The sequence below is a fragment of the Somniosus microcephalus genome, chromosome 2, assembly GCF_052327205.1.
Source record: "Somniosus microcephalus isolate GS21.2 chromosome 2, FLI_Smic_1.0, whole genome shotgun sequence".
Classification (NCBI taxonomy): domain Eukaryota; kingdom Metazoa; phylum Chordata; class Chondrichthyes; order Squaliformes; family Somniosidae; genus Somniosus; species Somniosus microcephalus.
In genome coordinates, this window is record NC_140988.1 from 79,831,653 (window position 1) to 79,844,334 (window position 12,682).

Here is a 12,682-nt window from a genome sequence, read left to right on the forward strand (position 1 = left end):
GGACACCGTGTCCATAAAGGATCTCGCCTCAGCAGGAAGCGACGACGACCCATCCTCACCACCCCCAGAAGAACCTCCACCATCCCCAGAGGTATCCTCACCACCCCCAGAAGTACCTGCAACACCCCCAGCACATGGGTATGCCCAGGAGGGCACCACGGACTCCCGGTCGGAACCCGAGGTACTGTTGCGACGTTCAGGAAGGACTATCACACCCCCGGACAGACTAAATCTGTAGAAGGGGTGAATGTGATTAAATATATGTCTTCATCAGCCCCTGTGTTTTACCTGCATTGTATTGTGTGTACCGCCCCCTTTTCCCCTATTGTGTGTATTGGCTCCGCCCCTGTCTTTTGTCATATAAAGGTCTCAAGAGCTGTATGAGTCATTCTGCCAGACGAATCCGATGTGGAATGACGTGCAATGTTCTTAGCGATTAAAAGCCTTCAGTTGAATCCTTTAACTTCTTGTCTTTGAGTTATTGATGGCACATCAGTACTGCACTGGAATGTCAGCCTGGATTCTGTGCTGAAGTCTCTGGAGTGAGACTTGAAAGCCTTCTGACTTGGCGGCAAGTGTGCTACCAACTGAGCCATGGTATAAACTGTAAAATGAAATGATAATGCCAAATTTTACACTTTGGTCTTAAATGAATTTTTTTAATATACTCATTAAAATTTGGTCAATGTAATGTCATTTCTAAACCAAAATATTCACCCAAGTCAGTATTTTTCGCCCTGAGGCTTTCACTTTCTCTACTTTTCTGTCAGTTGTGGTGTTGAGGCAATGCACTAAAGTGCTTTGGTGTATCTTTTTTTGTTTGGTAATTTGGGTGCAGTTGATAGCTGACAGTTGGCTGTTCAACAAAAGCCTTTACCTTAGAAGCCTATGAATTAGTTTTGGAAATGAATGATGTGCTGAATGTTAGTGCCAAATAGTAGAACTGCTTCTGCAATCTGATCTGGTTGCTATTGTTCCACTTTAGTCCTGTTTATACTTCGATAAACTATAAAGGAGAGCTGCAGGGACACTGGAACAACTGCACATAGGAAGTTGCTGAAAAGTCACAAACACAGAGATGCTAGGTGGGGGTGGGGTGGGGGAGAGATTTGTGAAGGCCAGGAATGTGAAAACAACATTGTTGGCTTGTACAGAGACTGAGAGCTCAAACAAAATGAGAGGAAAAAAATTGTAGTGCCAGAGGCACCCATCTACATTTGACATTCTGTGGTGCATTGTTTCTGGAGTCAGGGATAAAACTATTTGGTGTTTGTTTGTGTTTGTTGCCTCTGGAGCCATCTATGCTTCCCTTATTCATATAGCAGGGCTGCCTGTAGATGTAGTAGTGCTATTATATAAATAGGGGATTAAATTAACACTTTATTTAAAGTGTTGATTGCTGTATTGTGTATCAAAGGCAGCACTTTGGTTGACCTTGGAACATGGATATATGTTAAAATGACTAACAACTTAGTAATCAGCCGTTTCTTGAATGGCAGCGTATGAAGAGCAGCTGTCAGGCAACAGCTGAGGTCATGAAAATGGTATGCGGAAGCAATGCACAAGCGACATATGCTGCACATATCTGCAGCCAGTAGAGGTAGTCAGGTCACTAAGGCAGGAAATGAGCCGTCCGATGGAATTTTGGCTTCACTTGCCTCTCCACGTACAGCAACAGAAGAGGAGCCGAGATTCCAAACTCTGCCTGGGATAGAAAATACTGCAAAGAAAAAGGCCTTTTTGATAAAATGATACAACTTGGGCTTTGATTAAAAGGTACAGGTCAGAGAATTGTTTTATGTTTGTCGCTGAAGTTCTATTTGGTTTTGTATTTTTGCTTTCTAAAGCAACAAACATCAGTGTGACTGTTGGTGTAGCTCAGATAATGAGCTGCTTTTACAATGGCCGCATACCAGCCTGGTAAGTAGGGCGAGTGGTGGTATGATTTAGCTGAATGAGTTAGATTTTGTCTTTCCTACTGGAGATGCCTGTCATAAATATTATATGAGAAGAGTCTGAGAAGAATTTAACATCTTAGAGAATGAGGCTCAATGTTGAAAGCTTTCAAACCCCATTTGATGATTTAATTTGTTTAAAATAGTGCATGAGAAATGGGATTCAGATTTTTTTTTTAGTTTAGTCAGCGTTTCTGGGTTGGTGGCTGGACAGATGTTGGTATTTATCATATCTACTTACCTTTTCATTGTATTGATTTCCAGTATATGTGTAATTATAGAGTACAGTTATGAGTCATATTTTCCACGCAATGTACTCGGTGCATTTTAATGAAAAATAAATTATTGCAGTGAAGTAACCCTTTCGGTCAGGAGTATATGCCATTGTTCAGAAACAGCTGAATGCCTGCTGGGATACTATTAAAGATGCTGTGTAATCACTGAAAGGAATAAAGCTTGGAATAGTTTATGTTTCTGACAAAAGGAAAGTCTCTCTTTTGTCACTGATGAAGTTAGAAGAACTGTGTGTGTTTTGTTTCACTTGTACGAGGAAAACTTGCTTAAATTGATTATATTTCCACACAGACATTCTGATTAACAGGCTTCAGTATGTACTAAAGAAGTCTTTTGTTCAAAACAATGGAGTCAGACAGAAGAGTACATTGTCTGGGCAACCTACTTAGCACAATTACAACATCAAACATAAATGCAAAATATCCCACTAGTCAGCTCTGGTTATCTTCAATTCTCTGGTGCAATCTAGGCTTACAGACTATTCTTATCCCAGTGTTGTCCCTTGCACTCTGATGAGTAAGGAGAGGGGAGAGATTTTTAAGAAAAATGTGAATGATTTTTGGGTGATTGGAACGATACTTTTTTGGACCATGATGTAGATTACATCCTCATATGACATTATGTGCACATCAATCTTGCTCACTATTACCTAAAAATGATCAGTGAAAATATAGCAGTAATGGTTAGAGCAATATAATAGCTTTGACAAATGTTGTGAAAAGCTTTTATTCTGGTGCTGCTATTTTCATTATAAACTTCCATCAGTATTGAAGTTTGTTGTCTTGGCAAAGCGAGCTACAGTGTATAAAGATAATTAGTGACGAATTGTAAAGTACTTTTAATTCAGTACTGAGAATGCAGGCTACATGAAGTTAACATTTGTGGTGCCATAGAGAGGACTAGCATAGCAGTGGGGGTTGGACTGCTGTGAAATTGGAATGTAGAGGCCCAGGTTAAGGGTAAAGAACTTTAAATAAATGAGTAGTCAGCCTGACTGGTAATGCATTCTACTTCAATGCATAATCTGTAAGTATGTGCTATGCAATCATAAGCCAGGGATAAATTGAAACAGTGATGTTTATTTTGAAGACTCCATTTCAAAATTCTTTTCAAGAGGCAAACTGAATCTGACATTCTCTGAAGAAAAGGTTAAACTATTTATGACCTAACAGTGGAAAAATACTGTTGTAAGAATAGAACACTGTTTTGACAAGCTGGGAATTTTTTTTATTGTATTAATGCATTCGTGTAGTAATTGCATTTACAGATCACAGAAGTATAATAATATCAAGGGGAATTATGTTTTGTGTGTGTATAAAGTGGCTCACCAACCACAAAAGGAATATTGTACTGTATAGGTTTTGAAAAAATATTAATTATTTCTCATTCTAGCACATCAAATCAAAATGATCATAAAGGCATACATATGAGGTAGTCTGAATCAGCATTCCTGATCTAAACAGCATTCTTCTCCATGTGTAACATTCCTGTACAGGCCTTATGTAGATTTTTGTTTTGATGGCGACCAAGCTGGTTTTCCAGGCTTACCAGAGGTGTATGAACAGATGTTTTTTATAAGTGTATTTTTTTTACTTGGTGTCCTATCCTAAATAAATAACTGGGGAACAGGGATATATCAAGTGATTCTTATCAGTAAGTCTTGCCCTTTAGCTGCTCCAGCTTAAGCTAACTTCTCAGTTTAAGATGGGCATATATGTATGTGTATAAAAATATATAATTTCTGGTATATGACATGTAAATTGAGTAAACCTGCAGGTATATGTCATAATTATTGATCTTGAATGAATGTCACCTTGTAATACAAGGACAGCATCTAACTGCACTAAAAACAGAATTATTTTCTGTGTAAAATTAAGTGTGTGATTTTAAGACTAATCTTGAAGTTTGGGAGACCACTGTAAATCAAACTTTTCTTTTGTGATTTATGATCTAATCTGTACTCATCTATTCTTTGTTATCCAATCTATATTACTAAGGTTTTTTGTTGGAGTGGAAAGGTGGGAAGAGAGTGTGAATGTTTTAAGCATGAACGATTCATACAGAAGAATGTCCAAGGGAGTTACTAGAGCAATTCTAAGTGATTCAATTCTTCTGCTTTAAGAATGTATTTATATATTACTTTTATAACTCAAATGTTAGGACTATTTCATAAGGCAAATATGTAAAATATTCAACTATAACTCACAGAATCGTCAATATTTTGTTGCATGTTAAGCATGTCAGGTTTACCCACAAACAGTTCTATAAATATTATAATGATACCAGATGTTCAAAAAGATAAACGAATCTGGATTTTTTTTGTTCAAGAATAGGGATGTTAAAAGCATACTCCCAGTTAGATGTAAACCAAGATCCAGTCACCCCATTTGAGATAAAGTGATAGTTGAAATATTTCAGCAGTTGCTCAGTGACATCCAGTAATATCAGATTACAGTTCTGCAGTGTACTGGATTTGAAGTCAGATTTGATGCAAATCAAGATTGGAAAATTGTGGTTTACAATATTGTTGGATTTTAACTTCTGTTGTTGTAAAGGGTTTTTGAGACTAATTTGTTAAAATATGTGGTGAAATTTCTCCTTTTTCTAGGGTGAGAATCGATTAGTATGGCCTTACTGCAATATGCATAAATCCTTTGTCAGTAGAAACAGAATTGTGCATTAGGATAATTCTGTACTCAAAGTACATGACTGTAAATTTGAAGAATTTTAAGATAAATGGAAGACTAGAACTAACAAAACATTGTGTTATTGTAAACATAATCGATTTGAATATCCATTTCATTGTATTCCTGGTTACAAATATCAAAAAAGCTGCGACTAATTTGCTTCGTCAGACTGTTTCAGCATTTTATTGACCAAATTCTATGTGGGGGTATCTCATTATAAAGAGCAAATGCGAGTCAGCAGAGCAGACGATGCATTCAGAAAGGTCATAGAAATTGGTAACTTTTTTTAAAATGTAGGCCACAGCAGTAACATTTTGACTGTACTGTCGTATGACTTGCTTTGGGCTATAATTAGGTGTGTAATTTTGCAACAAAGTACTTTGGTAATCACAGCAGCTGACGACTGCATGATTGTTTCTGGATATCCTTAGTGACTGAGACTAACCTCCAAAAAAAGTTACATAAGACAAATATGTAAAATATTCAACTATAACTCATAGAATCTTCATTATTTTGTTATGTTAAGCATTTTGGGTTTACCCACAAACAATTTTATATAAATATAATGACACAAGATGTTCAGAAAGAAAAACTAATCTGGCCAAAACGTCCTTTGGAACAGTCAGTTGTCATAGTGTTTAAACATTTAACCCTATGATGGATGTACTGTATTTGTTGCATTCTGATTTTAAAATAAATTCAGCTCCAGTGGTTGAGACAGAAATATATTTTGAGTGTAAAGCTTGTGAAGAGTTAGGATTGGTGCATGTAGAGTGAATGCAAAGTCAAGATTCCTTGAATAATGCAAAAATATTTGCAGTTTGTCTAACAAAAGTTTTTTTGGGTTTCATTGAGATTTTTAAAACAAAATATACATTGTTAGGGAACGGTAGCATAGTGGTAATGTTACTAGGCTAGTAATCCAGAGGCCTGGACTAATGATCCAGAGACGTGAGTTCAAATCCCACCACGGCAGCTGGGGAATTTAAATTTAGTTAATTAAATAAAAATCTGGAATTTAAAAAAAGCTAGCATCAGTAATGGTAACCATGAAACTATAGGATTGTTGTAAAAACCCATCTAGTTCACTAATGTCCTTTAGGGAAGGAAATCTGCTGTCCTTACCTGGTCTGGCCTATATGTGACTCCAGACCCACAGCAATGTGGTTGACTCTTAACTGCCCTCTGAAATGGCCTAACAAGCCACTCAGTTGTAACAAACCGCTACGAAATACAATAATAAGATTGAGACTGGACGAACCACCTGACATCGACCTCGGCACTGGATACGGACACGGCAACGGCACACCCAGCCCAGTCGACCCTGCAAAGTCCTCCTCACCAACATCTGGGGAATTGTGTCAAAATTGAGAGCTGTCCCATAGACTAGTCAAGTCTGACAGTCATACTCACAGAATTATACCTTTCAGCCAATGACCCAAACTCCTCCATCACCATCCCTGGGTCGTTCCACCGGCAGGGCAGACCCACCAGGGGTGGCGGCACAGTGGTATACAGTCGGGAAGGAGTGGCCTTGGGAGCCCTCAACATTGACTCCGGACCCCATGAAGTCTCATGGCTTCAAGTCAAGCATGGGCAAAGAAACCTCCTACTGATTACCACCTACCGCCCTCCCTCAGCTGATGAATCAGTACTCCTCCATTACCATCAAGCCAGGGGACCAACCCTGGTTCAATGAGGAGTGCAGAGGAGCATGCCAGGAGCAGCACCAGACGTACCTAAAAATGAGGTGCCAACCTGGGGAAGCTGCAACACAGGACTACATGCATGCTAAAAAACGGAAGCAGCATGCTATAGACAGGGCTAAGCGATCCCACAATCAACGCATCAGATCAAAGCTCTGCAGTCCTGCCACACCCAGTCGTGAATGGTGGTGGACCATTAAACAACTAACGGGAGGAGGAGACTCCATGAATATCCCCATCCTCAATGATGGTGGAGCACAGCACGTGCGTGCAAAAGACAAGGCTGAAGCTTTTGCAACCATCTTCAGCCAGAAGTGCCGAGTGGATGATCCATATCGGCCTCCTCCTGAGGTCCCCACCATCACAGAAGCCGGTCTTCAGCCAATTCGATTCACTCCACATGATGTCAAGAAACGGCTGAGCGCACTGGATACAGCAAAGGTTATGGGCTCTGACAACATCCCGGCTGTCATGCTGAAGACTTGTGCTCCAGAACTAGCCGCGCCTCTAGCCAAGCTGTTCCAGTACAGCTACAACACTGGCATCTATCTGACAATATGGGAAATTGCCCAGGTATGTCCTGTCCACAAAAAGCAGGACACATCCATTCCACTCAATTACCGCCCCATCAGTCTACTCTCAATCATCAGCAAAGTGGTGCAAGGAGTCGTCGACAGTGCTATCGAGCGGCACTTACTCACCAAAAACCTGCTCACTGATGCCCAATTTGGGTTCCGCCAAGACCACTCGGCTCCTGACCTCATTACAGCCTTGGTGCAAACATGGACAAAGGAGCTGAATTCCAGAGTTGCTAGACATCAAGGCAGCATTTGACACGAGTGTGGCATGAAGGAGGAGCCCAGCTAAAACTGAAGTCAATGGGAATTGGGAGGGGGGTGGGGTGGGAACTCTCCACTGGCTGGAGTCATACCTAGCACAAAGGAAGATGGTTGTGGTGGTTGAAGGTCAATCATCACAGCCCCAGTACATCACTGCAGGAGTTCCTTAGGGCAGTATCCTAGGCCCAACCATCTTCAGCTGCTTCATCAATGACCTTCCCTCCAACATAAAGGTCAGAAATGGGGATGTTCGCTGGTGACTGCATAGTGTTCAGTGCCATTCACAACTCCTCAGATAATGAAGCACTCCATGCCCGCATGCAACAAGACCTGGATGACGTTCAGGCTTGGACTGATAAGTGGCAGGTAACATTTGCGCAATACAAGTGCCAGGCAATGACTATCTCCAACAAGCGAGAGTCTAACCACCGTCCCTTGACATTCAACAGCATTACCATCACCGAATTCCCCACCATCAACATCCTGGGGGTCACCATTGACCAGAAACTTAACTGGACCAGCCACATAAATACTGTGGCAACAAGAGCAGGTCAGAGATTAGGTATTCTGCGGCGAGTGTCTCACCTCCTGACTCCCCAAAGCCTTTCCACCATCTAAAGGCACAAGTAAGGAGTGTGATGGAATACTCTCCACTTGCCTGGATGAGTGCAGCTCCAGCAATACTCGAGAAGCTCGACATCATCCAGGACAAAGCAGCCCGCTTGATTGGCACCTCATCTACCACCTTAAATATTCACTCCCTCCACCACCAGCATACCGTGGCTCCAGTGTGTACTATCTACAAGATACACTGCAGCAACTCGCCAAGGCTTCTTCGGCAGCACCTCCCAAACCTGCGACCTATTCCATCTAGTAGGACAAGGGCAGCAGGTGCATGGGAACACCACCACCTCCAAGTTCCCCACCATCCTGATTTAGAAGTATATCGCCGATCCTTAATCATCGCTGGGTCAAAATCCTGGAACTCCCTACCTAACAGCACTGTGGGAGTACCTTCACCACACGGACTGCAGCGGTTCAAGAAGGCGGCTCACCACCACCTTCTCGAGGGCAATTAGGGATGGACAATAAATGCTGGCCTTGCCAGTGGCACCCACATCCCAGAAACATTTTTTTTTTTAAATTTGTCTCGACATGTAATACTCAAAGTTGAAATTTAATTTTCAACTTGACTAAGAGAATGGTTTAAAATATTTAAAATATTGTTTCTTAATGTAGTTAAGAGTACTGCAGTAGGCTGAGATATGTAAAATGCTTGGTACATTTTGTATGGTATGACATCTAAATGACACTAAGCAGGTCAAGTCAAGAATAGCCATGCAGGTTTGTATTAGTGAATATTAGATGTAATTTAAGGGGGTGGTGTTACTTTGTCTGCAACCTTCTGATCATTATCTTCAGTCATGATAACCATAACAAGTCAACAGAAAATAAGCTGTTTCATGAAATTGTTTACGAGGGTAAAGAATGCTAATAATTAAGTACTAGAATTTCAAGTATGTAAATAAAATTAAATGGAATCCAGCTAGTTTCCAAACAATACCAGGATGTTTGTATGTTTTTTTAAAAATTCACTTAAAGGGTATATGTACCTACTCCAGTAATATCCTTTTATCATCAACATAAAAATTGTTAACTATCTCTGACACAGTATTACTTCACTAAGTATTTGGTTAGTTGTATTTTTGAATTCTTAATTATAGATTTAATACATGAGCGTATGACATTTTTTGTGGAATATAATAGATATATAAAGCGTAACATCAGTTGGTGGTCGTCTTGCGGTTACTTAGGCTGCATTTACACTGCGACTACTGTTGGTGCAAGGTTTTCTATTTACATATATAAAAGACATCTTGTAAAATCACTTTCTATTGATTTTGTTTACTAGTATCTGGTGCTGTAGAGGGAAGTGGTTGTACTATAGACCCACAGTAATATGACTTCAAGGTTATAAAAGATCTATTATTGGAATACATTTTAGATATTTGAATTTAATGTTAGATGTGCTCCCAGTTGTTTAAAATTTTCATAGTGTTGAATTGTGGTTGAAGATTTTGCAGTACATTGATTATGATTCCTTTACAGATATACCCCATAACATCTTTTCAATCTGACCCACTTGTAATTGCAGCATCAGGTTGTGTTCATTTACAGTTGATTCGTTTTTGAGGTAATAATTGTTTATAATGAAGATGGGGTAATTTTTGCCTTCAACCGCCTGCATTCTGGCTCACTGTAATCTGAACAGATTTTAAAACATCTTCCAAATTATCGAGGCTTCATCTTAAAGATGCAAGAGAAAAGTACTCTAGGTACACAATATATAATCTTTCTCATGATCAAATATGATCCAGCATCAAAGATACGACCGCTTCCCATAAGTTAATTCCTAGGTTCTTTTAATTATTTTTCTGTTCTCTACCTCAATTATATGGTTTTGTGGTTACTGTCCATCACATAGTCTGCTCAAGAAGACGCATGGAATGGATTAAACAGTCATTATACCACTCCTTGACTCCTCCAATTTTGGCCTCTTGCCATCCCCGATTTTCATCTCTCCACCATTGGCAGCCATGCCTTCAGCTGCCTAGACCCTAAGCTCAGGAATTCCCTCCTTAAACCTCTCCACCTCTCTAGTTCCTTTTCCTCCTTTAAGACAATCCTTAAAACCTAGCTCTCACCTGTCCTAATATCTTGTTATGTGGCTGGGTATCAAATTTTGTTTGATAACGCTCCTGTGGAGCGCCATGGGACGTTTTACTATGTTAAAGGTGCTATATAAATGCAAGTTGTTGACTTGACCGACAGCTACTTTTTGTGTGTGATGTGGGAGATAATGTCAGTCTCGCCTGCTCAATAGCAAGTCTCACTTCATGTAACAAAGCATTGAGAACTGTTTAATTCCACAAAGTAATGGACTCCTGTTATAAGCAATTCCCAAATAGAGCCCACGATCAGAGGGAAGCAGTGAACCAGTTGTACGGTTAGGGGATATGTTTAATAATTATTTCTGTAGCATTACATAATAGCAGACTCCAGAATCCGTCTTGTTATAATTTATTGTGTGACTTTTGATTTATCAGAGCATTGCAATATTTGAAGCTTCAGAATTAAAAGATGGTAAATGCTTAATGCAGTAGGAGGTTTGTGAGCTATTCCAAATACAAGAGATATATTTGGAGAATAAATACCTGTGGCAATTCTTTTGATATAAAGTACATTGCCTGCAAACTTTAAAACTTTATAATATAAAAGAGCCTGATAGAGGTCTTTAAAATTATGAAGGGGTTTGTTGATGATGTAGACGTAGAGAGGATGCTTCCACTTGTGGGGGAGTCCAAAACATGGGGCCATAAATACAAGTTACAGTAGTCACTAATAAATCCAATAGGGAATTGAGGAGAAACTTTTTACTCAGAGTGGTGAGAATGTGGAACTTGCTACCACATGGAGTGGTTGAGACGAAAAGTGTAAATGCATTTTAGGGGAAGCTAGATTGGATCATGAGGGAGAATGAAACAGAAGGATATGCTGATAGAGTGAGATGAAGTAGGTGGGAGGAGGCTCGTGTGGCGCATAGACCTGTTTGGCCAAATGGGCTGTTTCTTCTCAAGTCAGACTAGATAAACAACTCATTTAGCTCGTCCCAAAGGCATTCAGGGCTGAATTGGATTGTGTTTTAGTTACATTACTGTGTAGTTGAGTATAAGATGATTGTCGACTTAATCTTCACAATTAGAACAACTTCATCTTGGAATTACAGCATGTTATTTGTGTTCAGTTTAACATCGCTCAGTTCAGAATTATCATTTCACAGGTTTAGCTGAGTTCAACTCGATGCAACCTATTAATGTTCAATTTTGAGGATTACACTTTAGGCTTAGGATATTTGCTTTCTTGATTTTTGGAGTTCAGGCTACAACAGTAAATATTGTTGAACTCCACTGATGTGTGTGGTCCATTTTTTATCTCACTGTAGCGTAGGTGGAATGTTTTAGTGTTGGATTGGGATGGTGGTTGGAAATTGATTCATCAGCTATCTTGTCTTACCTTCCAGGATGATAAAAAAGTGTTGGCTCTAGCAATATGCCAACTCCAGCCTATCCAAATTAGATGGTTAGTTTTTCCTTGCCCTCCATCTTTTCATCAAGTTCTTGCAAAAGTTTCAATCCTTGCAGGTTTGCTTCTGTTGATTTGAAAACCATAAAGAAATTCTGATGCATCAAAAAGGGTGATTGCAGAGGTAAGAGGACTTGGAAAAAGGATGCAGCTGATTACAGACCTGTGAAACAGACCAGGTGGCAGAGCAAGATTGATTTATACAACCTTTGAAAGGGTCTACTTGTTAAAGTGATACTGATTACAGAGAGAGAATCTGTATTATCGCCATAAAAGCTTCCAGGATTGTGACATAAGAACATAAGAAATAGGAGCAGTAGGCCATTCGGCCCTTTGAGCCTGCTTCACCATTCATGAAGATCACAGCTGATGATCGACCTCAAATCCACCTTCCCACACTATCCCCATATCCCTTGATTCCCTTAGCATCCAAAAATCTATCGATTTCTGTCTTAAATATACTCAACGACTGAGCATCCATAGCTCTCTGGGGTAAAGAATTCCAAAGATTCACAGCCCTTTGAGTGAAGAAATTTCTGCTCATCTCAGTCCTAAATGGCCGACCCCTTATTCTGAGACTGTGATCATGAGTTCTAGCCTCCCCAGCTCGGGGGAACTTCCTCCCAGCATCTACCCTGTCAAGTCCTGCAAAAATTTTATATGTTTGAATGAAATCATCTCTCATTCTTCTAAACTCTAGGGAATATAGACCTAGTCTACTCAATCTCTCCTCGTAGGACAATCCCCTCATCCCAGGAGTCAGTCTAGTGAATCTTCGTTGCACTCCCTCTAAGGCAAGTATCTCCTTCTTTGTGTAAGGAGAACAAAACTGTACAAATACTCCAGGTGTGGTCCCACCAAGGTCCTATATAATTGCCGTAAGACTTCTTTACTCTTATACTCTAATCCCTTTGCAGTAAAGGCTAACATCCCATTTGCTTTCCTAATTGCTTGCTGTACCTGCATGTTAAATTTCTGTGATTTGTGTACAAAGACATCCAGGTCCCTCTGAATACCAACATTTTCCAGTCTCTCACCATTTAAAAAATGTTCTGCTT

The 12,682-nt window shown here is 39.9% G+C and overlaps 1 protein-coding gene across 11 annotated transcripts in view; it reads left to right on the forward strand.

Moving 5' to 3' along the window:
- The window catches only part of rapgef2b (Rap guanine nucleotide exchange factor 2b), a 1,083,630-nt gene that overhangs the window by 275,332 nt on the left and 795,616 nt on the right, over positions 1–12,682 (forward strand). The window contains exon 1 of one of the 11 annotated variants that reach the window (XM_086010774.1): positions 1,528–1,776. The exons of the other annotated variants lie outside the window; for them this stretch is intronic. The gene's annotated coding sequence lies outside the window, so the exon portion shown is untranslated. Of the gene's footprint in view, positions 1–1,527; positions 1,777–12,682 lie in introns of those variants that run through there. 11 annotated transcript variants of the gene reach the window in all.